The sequence below is a fragment of the Melospiza melodia genome, chromosome W, assembly GCF_035770615.1.
Source record: "Melospiza melodia melodia isolate bMelMel2 chromosome W, bMelMel2.pri, whole genome shotgun sequence".
NCBI lineage: Eukaryota > Metazoa > Chordata > Aves > Passeriformes > Passerellidae > Melospiza > Melospiza melodia.
The window spans coordinates 50,462,315-50,474,349 of record NC_086225.1 but is presented as its reverse complement, the minus strand read 5'-3'; positions in this window follow the sequence as shown (position 1 = coordinate 50,474,349).

Below are 12,035 nucleotides of genomic sequence, written 5' to 3'. Positions count from 1 at the left end.
AGAAGAGGAGCTAAAGACGAAGGTAGGATGCTCTCCGGAGCTAAGAGCCGCTGCCGGGCGTCTTTCGGCAGAAGCCGCGCTAAGGAGAGCACTGTGAGCGGCACAATCGTCTTTGCGCGAAGAAGCCGCTTCTTGGGCTCCGGGAGCCGGCGAGAGCGGCAGCTTCGGGAAGGTGAAGAAGCAAGCTGTACAACACTGGGATTGTGCGCGCCCCTTGCCAACTGATAGAAAACGGTACCTTTGCACTCTCCTGGCTTTTCCAATCACATGAACATTCGATTGGAAGCTGTTTTGGACAACTTTTCTTTTCTTCCTGCCAAACACTTGGCAGACATCTCTGCAACGTCTAGAACACGATGGGAGATGTTTTCTGTGCTGGCACTGTTTTTCCTAGCCAGACAGAGTGGGAAAGCGTTTTGCCGATATGTAGACAACAAAAGACGCGAAAGGCGAAGGTAGGATGCTCTCCGGAGCTAAGAGCCGCTGCCGGGCGTCTTTCGGCAGAAGCCGCGCTAAGGAGAGCACTGTGAGCGGCACAATCGTCTTTGCGCGAAGAAGCCGCTTCTTGGGCTCCGGGAGCCGGCGAGAGCGGCAGCTTCGGGAAGGTGAAGAAGCAAGCTGTACAACACTGGGATTGTGTGCGCACCTTGCCAACTGATAGAAAACGGTACCTTTGCACTCTCCTGACTTTTCCAATCACATGAACATTCGATTGGAAGCTGTTTTGGACAACTTTTCTTTTCTTCCTGCCAAACACTTGGCAGACATCTCTGCAACGTCTAGAACACGATGGGAGATGTTTTCTGTGCTGGCACTGTTTTTCCTAGCCAGACAGAGTGGGAAAGCGTTTTGCCGAGATGTAGACAACAAAAGACGCGAAAGACAAAGGTAGGATGCTCTTCGGAGCTAAGAGGCGCTGCCGGGCGTCTTTCGGCAGAAGCCGCGCTAAGGAGAGCACTGTGAGCGGCACAATCGTCTTTGCGCGAAGAAGCCGCTTCTTGGGCTCCGGGAGCCGGCGAGAGCGGCAGCTTCGGGAAGGTGAAGAAGCAAGCTGTACAACACTGGGATTGTGTGCGCACCTCGCCAACTGATACAAAACAGTACCTTTGCACTCTCCTGGCTTTTCCAATCACATGAACATTCGATTGGAAGCTGTTTTGGACAACTTTTCTTTTCTTCCTGCCAAACACTTGGCAGACATCTCTGCAACTTCTAGAACACGATGGGAGATGTTTTCTGTGCTGGCACAGTTTTTCCTAGCCAGACAGAGTGGAAAAGCTTTTTGCCGAGATGTAGATGAGAAGAGGAGCTAAAGACGAAGGTAGGATGCTCTCCGGAGCTAAGAGCCGCTGCCGGGCGTCTTTCGGCAGAAGCCGCGCTAAGGAGAGCACTGAGAGTGGCACAATCGTCTTTGCGCGAAGAAGCCGCTTCTTGGGCTCCGGGAGCCGGCGAGAGCGGCAGCTTCGGGAAGGTGAAGAAGCAAGCTGTACAACACTGGGATTGTGTGCGCACCTCGCCAACTGATACAAAACAGTACCTTTGCACTCTCCTGGCTTTTCCAATCACATGAACATTCGATTGGAAGCTGTTTTGGACAACTTTTCTTTTCTTCCTGCCAAACACTTGGCAGACATCTCTGCAACTTCTAGAACACGATGGGAGATGTTTTCTGTGCTGGCACAGTTTTTCCTAGCCAGACAGAGTGGAAAAGCTTTTTGCCGAGATGTAGATGAGAAGAGGAGCTAAAGACGAAGGTAGGATGCTCTCCGGAGCTAAGAGCCGCTGCCGGGCGTCTTTCGGCAGAAGCCGCGCTAAGGAGAGCACTGTGAGCGGCACAATCGTCTTTGCGCGAAGAAGCCGCTTCTTGGGCTCCGGGAGTCGGCGAGAGCGGCAGCTTCGGGAAGGTGAAGAAGCAAGCTGTACAACACTGGGATTGTGCGCGCCCCTTGCCAACTGATAGAAAACGGTACCTTTGCACTCTCCTGGCTTTTCCAATCACATGAACATTCGATTGGAAGCTGTTTTGGACAACTTTTCTTTTCTTCCTGCCAAACACTTGGCAGACATCTCTGCAACGTCTAGAACACGATGGGAGATGTTTTCTGTGCTGGCACTGTTTTTCCTAGCCAGACAGAGTGGGAAAGCGTTTTGCCGATATGTAGACAACAAAAGACGCGAAAGGCGAAGGTAGGATGCTCTCCGGAGCTAAGAGCCGCTGCCGGGCGTCTTTCGGCAGAAGCCGCGCTAAGGAGAGCACTGTGAGCGGCACAATCGTCTTTGCGCGAAGAAGCCGCTTCTTGGGCTCCGGGAGCCGGCGAGAGCGGCAGCTTCGGGAAGGTGAAGAAGCAAGCTGTACAACACTGGGATTGTGTGCGCACCTTGCCAACTGATAGAAAACGGTACCTTTGCACTCTCCTGACTTTTCCAATCACATGAACATTCGATTGGAAGCTGTTTTGGACAACTTTTCTTTTCTTCCTGCCAAACACTTGGCAGACATCTCTGCAACGTCTAGAACACGATGGGAGATGTTTTCTGTGCTGGCACTGTTTTTCCTAGCCAGACAGAGTGGGAAAGCGTTTTGCCGAGATGTAGACAACAAAAGACGCGAAAGACGAAGGTAGGATGCTCTCCGGAGCTAAGAGCCGCTGCCGGGCGTCTTTCGGCATAAGCCGCGCTAAGGAGAGCACTGTGAGCAGCACAATCGTCTTTGCGCGAAGAAGCCGCTTCTTGGGCTCCGGGAGCCGGCGAGAGCGGCAGCTTCGGGAAGCTGAAGAAGCAAGCTGTACAACACTGGGATTGTGTGCGCACCTTGCCAACTGATAGAAAACGGTACCTTTGCACTCTCCTGGCTTTTCCAATCACATGAACATTCGATTGGAAGCTGTTTTGGACAACTTTTCTTTTCTTCCTGCCAAACACTTGGCAGACATCTCTGCAACTTCTAGAACACGATGGGAGATGTTTTCTGTGCTGGCACACTTTTTCCTAGCCAGACAGAGTGGAAAAGCTTTTTGCCGAGATGTAGATGAGAAGAGGAGCTAAAGACGAAGGTAGGATGCTCTCCGGAGCTAAGAGCCGCTGCCGGGCGTCTTTCGGCAGAAGCCGCGCTAAGGAGAGCACTGTGAGCGGCACAATCGTCTTTGCGTGAAGAAGCCGCTTCTTGGGCTCCGGGAGCCGGCGAGAGCGGCAGCTTCGGGAAGGTGAAGAAGCAAGCTGTACAACACTGGGATTGTGCGCGCCCCTTGCCAACTGATAGAAAACAGTACCTTTGCACTCTCCTGGCTTTTCCAATCACATGAACATTCGATTGGAAGCTGTTTTGGACAACTTTTCTTTTCTTCCTGCCAAACACTTGGCAGACATCTCTGCAACGTCTAGAACACGATGGGAGATGTTTTCTGTGCTGGCAGTTTTTCCTAGCCAGACAGAGTGGGAAAGCGTTTTGCCGAGATGTAGACAACAGAAGACGCGAAAGACGAAGGTAGGATGCTCTCCGGAGCTAAGAGCCGCTGCCGGGCGTCTTTCGGCAGAAGCCGCGCTAAGGAGAGCACTGTGAGCGGCACAATCGTCTTTGCGCGAAGAAGCCGCTTCTTGGGCTCCGGGAGCCGGCGAGAGCGGCAGCTTCGGGAAGGTGAAGAAGCAAGCTGTACAACACTGGGATTGTGTGCGCACCTTGCCAACTGATAGAAAACAGTACCTTTGCACTCTCCTGGCTTTTCCAATCACATGAACATTCGATTTGAAGCTGTTTTGGACAACTTTTCTTTTCTTCCTGCCAAACACTAGGCAGACATCTCTGCAACGTCTAGAACACGATGGGATATGTTTTCTGTGCTGGCACAGTTTTTCCTAGCCAGACAGAGTGGGAAAGCGTTTTGCCGAGATGTAGACAACAAAAGACGCGAAAGACGAAGGTAGGATGCTCTCCGGAGCTAAGAGCCGCTGCCGGGCATTTTTCGGCAGAAGCCGCGCTAAGGAGAGCACTGTGAGCGGCAAAATCGTCTTTGCGCGAAGAAGCCACTACTTGGGCTCCGGGAGCCGGCGAGAGCGGCAGCTTCGGGAAGGTGAAGAAGCAAGCTGTACAACACTGGGATTGTGTGCGCACCTTGCCAACTGATAGAAAACAGTACCTTTGCACTCTCCTGGCTTTTCCAATCACATGAACATTCGATTGGAAGCTGTTTTGGACAACTTTTCTTCCTGCCAAACACTTGGCAGACATCTCTGCAACTTCTAGAACACGATGGGAGATGTTTTCTGTGCTGGCACAGTTTTTCCTAGACAGACAGAGGGGAAAAGCGTTTTGCCGAGATGTAGATGAGAAGAGGAACTAAAGACGAAGGTAGGATGCTCTTCGGAGCTAAGAGCCGCTGCCGGGCGTCTTTCGGCAGAAGCCGCGCTAAGGAGAGCACTGTGAGCGGCACAATCGTCTTTGCGCGAAGAAGCCACTTCTTGGGCTCCGGGAGCCGGCGAGAGCGGCAGCTTCGGGAAGGTGAAGAAGCAAGCTGTACAACACTGGGATTGTGTGCGCACCTTGCCAACTGATAGAAAACAGTACCTTTGCACTCTCCTGGCTTTTCCAATCACATGAACATTCGATTGGAAGCTGTTTTGGACAACTTTTCTTTTCTTCCTGCCAAACACTTGGCAGACATCTCTGCAACGTCTAGAACACGATGGGAGATGTTTTCTGTGCTGGCGCAGTTTTTCCTAGAGAGACAGAGTGGAAAAGCATTTTGCCGAGATGTAGATGAGAAGAGGAGCTAAAGACGAAGGTAGGATGCTCTTCGGAGCTAAGAGCCGCTGCCGGGCGTCTTTCGGCAGAAGCCGCGCTAAGGAGAGCACTGTGAGCGGCACAATCGTCTTTGCGCGAAGAAGCCGCTTCTTGGGCTCCGGGAGCCGGCGAGAGCGGCAGCTTCGGGAAGGTGAAGAAGCAAGCTGTACAACACTGGGATTGTGCGCGCACCTTGCCAACTGATAGAAAACAGTACCTTTGCACTCTCCTGGCTTTTCCAATCACATGAACATTCGATTGGAAGCTGTTTTGGACAACTTTTCTTTTCTTCCTGCCAAACACTAGGCAGACATCTCTGCAACGTCTAGAACACGATGGGAGATGTTTTCTGTGCTGGCACTGTTTTTCCTAGCCAGACAGAGTGGGAAAGCGTTTTGCCGAGATGTAGACAACAAAAGACGCGAAAGACGAAGGTAGGATGCTCTCCGGAGCTAAGAGCCGCTGCCGGGCGTCTTTCGGCAGAAGCCGCGCTAAGGAGAGCACTGTGAGCGGCAAAATCGTCTTTGCGCGAAGAAGCCGCTTCTTGGGCTCCGGGAGCCGGCGAGAGCGGCAGCTTCGGGAAGGTGAAGAAGCAAGCTGTACAACACTGGGATTGTGTGCGCACCTTGCCAACTGATAGAAAACAGTACCTTTGCACTCTCCTGGCTTTTCCAATCACATGAACATTCGATTGGAAGCTGTTTTGGACAACTTTTCTTTTCTTCCTGCCAAACACTTGGCAGACATCTCTGCAACTTCTAGAACATGATGGGAGATGTTTTCTGTGCTGGCGCAGTTTTTCCTAGCCAGATAGAGTGGGAAAGCGTTTTGCCGAGATGTAGACAACAAAAGACGCGAAAGACAAAGGTAGGATGCTCTTCGGAGCTAAGAGCCGCTGCCGGGCGTCTTTCGGCAGAAGCCGCGCTAAGGAGAGCACTGTGAGCGGCACAATCGTCTTTGCGCGAAGAAGCCGCTTCTTGGGCTCCGGGAGCCGGCGAGAGCGGCAGCTTCGGGAAGGTGAAGAAGCAAGCTGTACAACACTGGGATTGTGTGCGCACCTTGCCAACTGATAGAAAACAGTACCTTTGCACTCTCCTGGCTTTTCCAATCACATGAACATTCGATTGGAAGCTGTTTTGGACAACTTTTCTTTTCTTCCTGCCAAACACTTGGCAGACATCCGTGCAACTTCTAGAACACGATGGGAGATGTTTTCTGTGCTGGCACAGTTTTTCCTAGCCAGACAGAGTGGAAAAGCTTTTTGCCGAGATGTAGATGAGAAGAGGAGCTAAAGACGAAGGTAGGATGCTCTCCGGAGCTAAGAGCCGCTGCCGGGCGTCTTTCGGCAGAAGCCGCGCTAAGGAGAGCACTGTGAGCGGCACAATCGTCTTTGCGCGAAGAAGCCGCTTCTTGGGCTCCGGGAGCCGGCGAGAGCGGCAGCTTCGGGAAGGTGAAGAAGCAAGCTGTACCACACTGGGATTGTGTGCGCACCTTGCCAACTGATAGAAAACAGTACCTTTGCACTCTCCTGGCTTTTCCAATCACATGAACATTCGATTGGAAGCTGTTTTGGACAACTTTTCTTTTCTTCCTGCCAAACACTTGGCAGACATCTCTGCAACGTCTAGAACACGATGGGAGATGTTTTCTGTGCTGGCACTGTTTTTCCTAGACAGACAGAGTGGAAAAGCTTTTTGCCGAGATGTAGACTACAAAAGACGCGAAAGACGAAGGTAGGATGCTCTCCGGAGCTAAGAGCCGCTGCCGGGCGTTTTTCGGCAGAAGCCGCGCTAAGGAGAGCACTGTGAGCGGCAAAATCGTCTTTGCGCGAAGAAGCCGCTACTTGGGCTCCGGGAGCCGGCGAGAGCGGCAGCTTCGGGAAGGTGAAGAAGCAAGCTGTACAACACTGGGATTGTGTGCGCACCTTGCCAACTGATAGAAAACAGTACCTTTGCACTCTCCTGGCTTTTCCAATCACATGAACATTCGATTGGAAGCTGTTTTGGACAACTTTTCTTTTCTTCCTGCCAAACACTTGGCAGACATCTCTGCAACGTCTAGAACACGATGGGAGATGTTTTCTGTGCTGGCACAGTTTTTCCTAGACAGACAGAGTGGAAAAGCTTTTTGCCGAGATGTAGATGAGAAGAGGAGCTAAAGACGAAGGTAGGATGCTCTCCGGAGCTAAGAGCCGCTGCCGGGCGTCTTTCGGCAGAAGCCGCGCTAAGGAGAGCACTGTGAGCGGCACAATCGTCTTTGCGCGAAGAAGCCGCTTCTTGGGCTCCGGGAGCCGGCGAGAGCGGCAGCTTCGGGAAGGTGAAGAAGCAAGCTGTACCACACTGGGATTGTGTGCGCACCTTGCCAACTGATAGAAAACAGTACCTTTGCACTCTCCTGGCTTTTCCAATCACATGAACATTCGATTGGAAGCTGTTTTGGACAACTTTTCTTTTCTTCCTGCCAAACACTTGGCAGACATCTCTGCAACGTCTAGAACACGATGGGAGATGTTTTCTGTGCTGGCACAGTTTTTCCTAGACAGACAGAGTGGAAAAGCTTTTTGCCGAGATGTAGACTACAAAAGACGCGAAAGACGAAGGTAGGATGCTCTTCGGAGCTAAGAGCCGCTGCCGGGCGTCTTTCGGCAGAAGCCGCGCTAAGGAGAGCACTGTGAGCGGCACAATCGTCTTTGCGCGAAGAAGCCGCTTCTTGGGCTCCGGGAGCCGGCGAGAGCGGCAGCTTCGGGAAGGTGAAGAAGCAAGCTGTACAACACTGGGATTGTGTGCGCACCTTGCCAACTGATAGAAAACGGTACCTTTGCACTCTCCTGACTTATCCAATCACATGAACATTCGATTGGAAGCTGTTTTGGACAACTTTTCTTTTCGTCCTGCCAAACACTTGGCAGACATCTCTGCAACGTCTAGAACACGATGGGAGATGTTTTCTGTGCTGGCACGGTTTTTCCTAGCCAGACAGAGTGGAAAACCTTTTTGCCGAGATGTAGATGAGAAGAGGAGCTAAAGACGAAGGTAGGATGCTCTCCGGAGCTAAGAGCCGCTGCCGGGCGTCTTTCGGCAGAAGACGCGCTAAGGAGAGCACTGTGAGCGGCACAATCGTCTTTGCGCGAAGAAGCCGCTTCTTGGGCTCCGGGAGCCGGCGAGAGCGGCAGCTTCGGGAAGGTGAAGAAGCAAGCTGTACAACACTGGGATTGTGTGCGCACCTTGCCAACTGATAGAAAACAGTACCTTTGCACTCTCCTGGCTTTTCCAATCACATGAATATTCGATTGGAAGCTGTTTTGGACAACTTTTCTTTTCTTCCTGCCAAACACTTGGCAGACATCTCTGCAACTTCTAGAACATGATGGGTGATGTTTTCTGTGCTGGCACTGTTTTTCCTAGCCTGACAGAGTGGGAAAGCGTTTTGCTGAGATGTAGACAAGAAAAGACGCGAAAGACGAAGGTAGGATGCTCTCCGGAACTAAGAGCCGCTACCGGGCGTCTTTCGGCAGAAGCCGCGCTAAGGAGAGCACTGTGAGCGGCACAATCGTCTTGGCGCGAAGAAGCCGCTTCTTCGGCTCCGGGAGCCGGCGAGAGCGGCAGCTTCGGGAAGGTGAAGAAGCAAGCTGTACAACACTGGGATTGTGCGCGCACCTTGCCAACTGATAGAAAACGGTACCTTTGCACTCTCCTGGCTTATCCAATCACATGAACATTCGATTGGAAGCTGTTTTGGACAACTTTTCTTTTCTTCCTGCCAAACACTTGGCAGACATCTCTGCAACGTCTAGAACACGATGGGAGATGTTTTCTGTGCTGGCACAGTTTTTCCTAGACAGACAGAGTGGAAAAGCTTTTTGCCGAGATGTAGATGAGAAGAGGAGCTAAAGACGAAGGTAGGATGCTCTCCGGAGCTAAGAGCCGCTGCCGGGCGTCTTTCGGCAGAAGCCGCGCTAAGGAGAGCACTGTGAGCGGCACAATCGTCTTTGCGCGAAGAAGCCGCTTCTTGGGCTCCGGGAGCCGGCGAGAGCGGCAGCTTCGGGAAGGTGAAGAAGCAAGCTGTACCACACTGGGATTGTGTGCGCACCTTGCCAACTGATAGAAAACAGTACCTTTGCACTCTCCTGGCTTTTCCAATCACATGAACATTCGATTGGAAGCTGTTTTGGACAACTTTTCTTTTCTTCCTGCCAAACACTTGGCAGACATCTCTGCAACGTCTAGAACACGATGGGAGACGTTTTCTGTGCTGGCAGAGTTTTTCCTAGCCAGACAGAGTGGAAAAGCTTTTTGCCGAGATGTAGACTACAAAAGACGCGAAAGACGAAGGTAGGATGCTCTTCGGAGCTAAGAGCCGCTGCCGGGCGTCTTTCGGCAGAAGCCGCGCTAAGGAGAGCACTGTGAGCGGCACAATCGTCTTTGCGCGAAGAAGCCGCTTCTTGGGCTCCGGGAGCCGGCGAGAGCGGCAGCTTCGGGAAGGTGAAGAAGCAAGCTGTACAACACTGGGATTGTGTGCGCACCTTGCCAACTGATAGAAAACAGTACCTTTGCACTCTTCTGGCTTTTCCAATCACATGAACATTCGATTGGAAGCTGTTTTGGACAACTTTTCTTTTCTTCCTGCCAAACACTTGGCAGACATCTCTGCAACGTCTAGAACACGATGGGAGATGTTTTCTGTGCTGGCACAGTTTTTCCTAGCCAGACAGAGTGGGAAAGCGTTTTTCCGAGATGTAGACAACAAAAGACGCGAAAGACTAAGGTAGGATGCTCTCCGGAGCTAAGAGCCGCTGCCGGGCGTCTTTCGGCAGAAGCCGCGCTAAGGAGAGCACTGTGAGCGGCAAAATCGTCTTTGCGCGAAGAAGCCGCTTCTTGGGCTCCGGGAGCCGGCGAGAGCGGCAGCTTCGGGAAGGTGAAGAAGCAAGCTGTACAACACTGGGATTGTGTGCGCACCTTGCCAACTGATAGAAAACAGTACCTTTGCACTCTCCTGGCTTTTCCAATCACATGAACATTCGATTGGAAGCTGTTTTGGACAACTTTTCTTTTCTTCCTGCCAAACACTTGGCAGACATCTCTGCAACTTCTAGAACACGATGGGAGATGTTTTCTGTGCTGGCACAGTTTTTCCTAGCCAGACAGAGTGGAAAAGCTTTTTGCCGAGATGTAGATGAGAAGAGGAGCTAAAGACGAAGGTAGGATGCTCTCCGGAGCTAAGAGCCGCTGCCGGGCGTCTTTCGGCAGAAGCCGCGCTAAGGAGAGCACTGTGAGCGGCACAATCGTCTTTGCGCGAAGAAGCCGCTTCTTGGGCTCCGGGAGCCGGCGAGAGCGGCAGCTTCGGGAAGGTGAAGAAGCAAGCTGTACCACACTGGGATTGTGTGCGCACCTTGCCAACTGATAGAAAACAGTACCTTTGCACTCTCCTGGCTTTTCCAATCACATGAACATTCGATTGGAAGCTGTTTTGGACAACTTTTCTTTTCTTCCTGCCAAACACTTGGCAGACATCTCTGCAACGTCTAGAACACGATGGGAGATGTTTTCTGTGCTGGCACAGTTTTTCCTAGACAGACAGAGTGGAAAAGCTTTTTGCCGAGATGTAGACTACAAAAGACGCGAAAGACGAAGGTAGGATGCTCTTCGGAGCTAAGAGCCGCTGCCGGGCGTCTTTCAGCAGAAGCCGCGCTAAGGAGAGCACTGTGAGCGGCACAATCGTCTTTGCGCGAAGAAGCCGCTTCTTGGGCTCCGGGAGCCGGCGAGAGCGGCAGCTTCGGGAAGGTGAAGAAGCAAGCTGTACAACACTGGGATTGTGTGCGCACCTTGCCAACTGATAGAAAACGGTACCTTTGCACTCTCCTTACTTATCCAATCACATGAACATTCGATTGGAAGCTGTTTTGGACAACTTTTCTTTTCGTCCTGCCAAACACTTGGCAGACATCTCTGCAACGTCTAGAACACGATGGGAGATGTTTTCTGTGCTGGCACAGTTTTTCCTAGCCAGACAGAGTGGAAAACCTTTTTGCCGAGATGTAGATGAGAAGAGGAGCTAAAGACGAAGGTAGGATGCTCTCCGGAGCTAAGAGCCGCTGCCGGGCGTCTTTCGGCAGAAGCCGCGCTAAGGAGAGCACTGTGAGCGGCACAATCGTCTTTGCGCGAAGAAGCCGCTTCTTGGGCTCCGGGAGCCGGCGAGAGCGGCAGCTTCGGGAAGGTGAAGAAGCAAGCTGTACAACACTGGGATTGTGTGCGCACCTTGCCAACTGATAGAAAACAGTACCTTTGCACTCTCCTGGCTTTTCCAATCACATGAATATTCGATTGGAAGCTGTTTTGGACAACTTTTCTTTTCTTCCTGCCAAACACTTGGCAGACATCTCTGCAACTTCTAGAACATGATGGGAGATGTTTTCTGTGCTGGCACAGTTTTTCCTAGCCAGACAGAGTGGGAAAGCGTTTTGCTGAGATGTAGACAAGAAAAGACGCGAAAGACGAAGGTAGGATGCTCTCCGGAACTAAGAGCCGCTACCGGGCGTCTTTCGGCAGAAGCCGCGCTAAGGAGAGCACTGTGAGCGGCACAATCGTCTTTGCGCGAAGAAGCCGCTTCTTGGGCTCCGGGAGCCGGCGAGAGCGGCAGCTTCGGGAAGGTGAAGAAGCAAGCTGTACAACACTGGGATTGTGCGCGCACCTTGCCAACTGATAGAAAACGGTACCTTTGCACTCTCCTGGCTTATCCAATCACATGAACATTCGATTGGAAGCTGTTTTGGACAACTTTTCTTTTCTTCCTGCCAGACACTTGGCAGACATCTCTGCAACGTCTAGAACACGATGGGAGATGTTTTCTGTGCTGGCACAGTTTTTCCTAGACAGACAGAGTGGAAAAGCTTTTTGCCGAGATGTAGATGAGAAGAGGAGCTAAAGACGAAGGTAGGATGCTCTCCGGAGCTAAGAGCCGCTGCCGGGCGTCTTTCGGCAGAAGCCGCGCTAAGGAGAGCACTGTGAGCGGCACAATCGTCTTTGCGCGAAGAAGCCGCTTCTTGGGCTCCGGGAGCCGGCGAGAGCGGCAGCTTCGGGAAGGTGAAGAAGCAAGCTGTACCACACTGGGATTGTGTGCGCACCTTGCCAACTGATAGAAAACAGTACCTTTGCACTCTCCTGGCTTTTCCAATCACATGAACATTCGATTGGAAGCTGTTTTGGACAACTTTTCTTTTCTTCCTGCCAAACACTTGGCAGACATCTCTGCAACGTCTAGA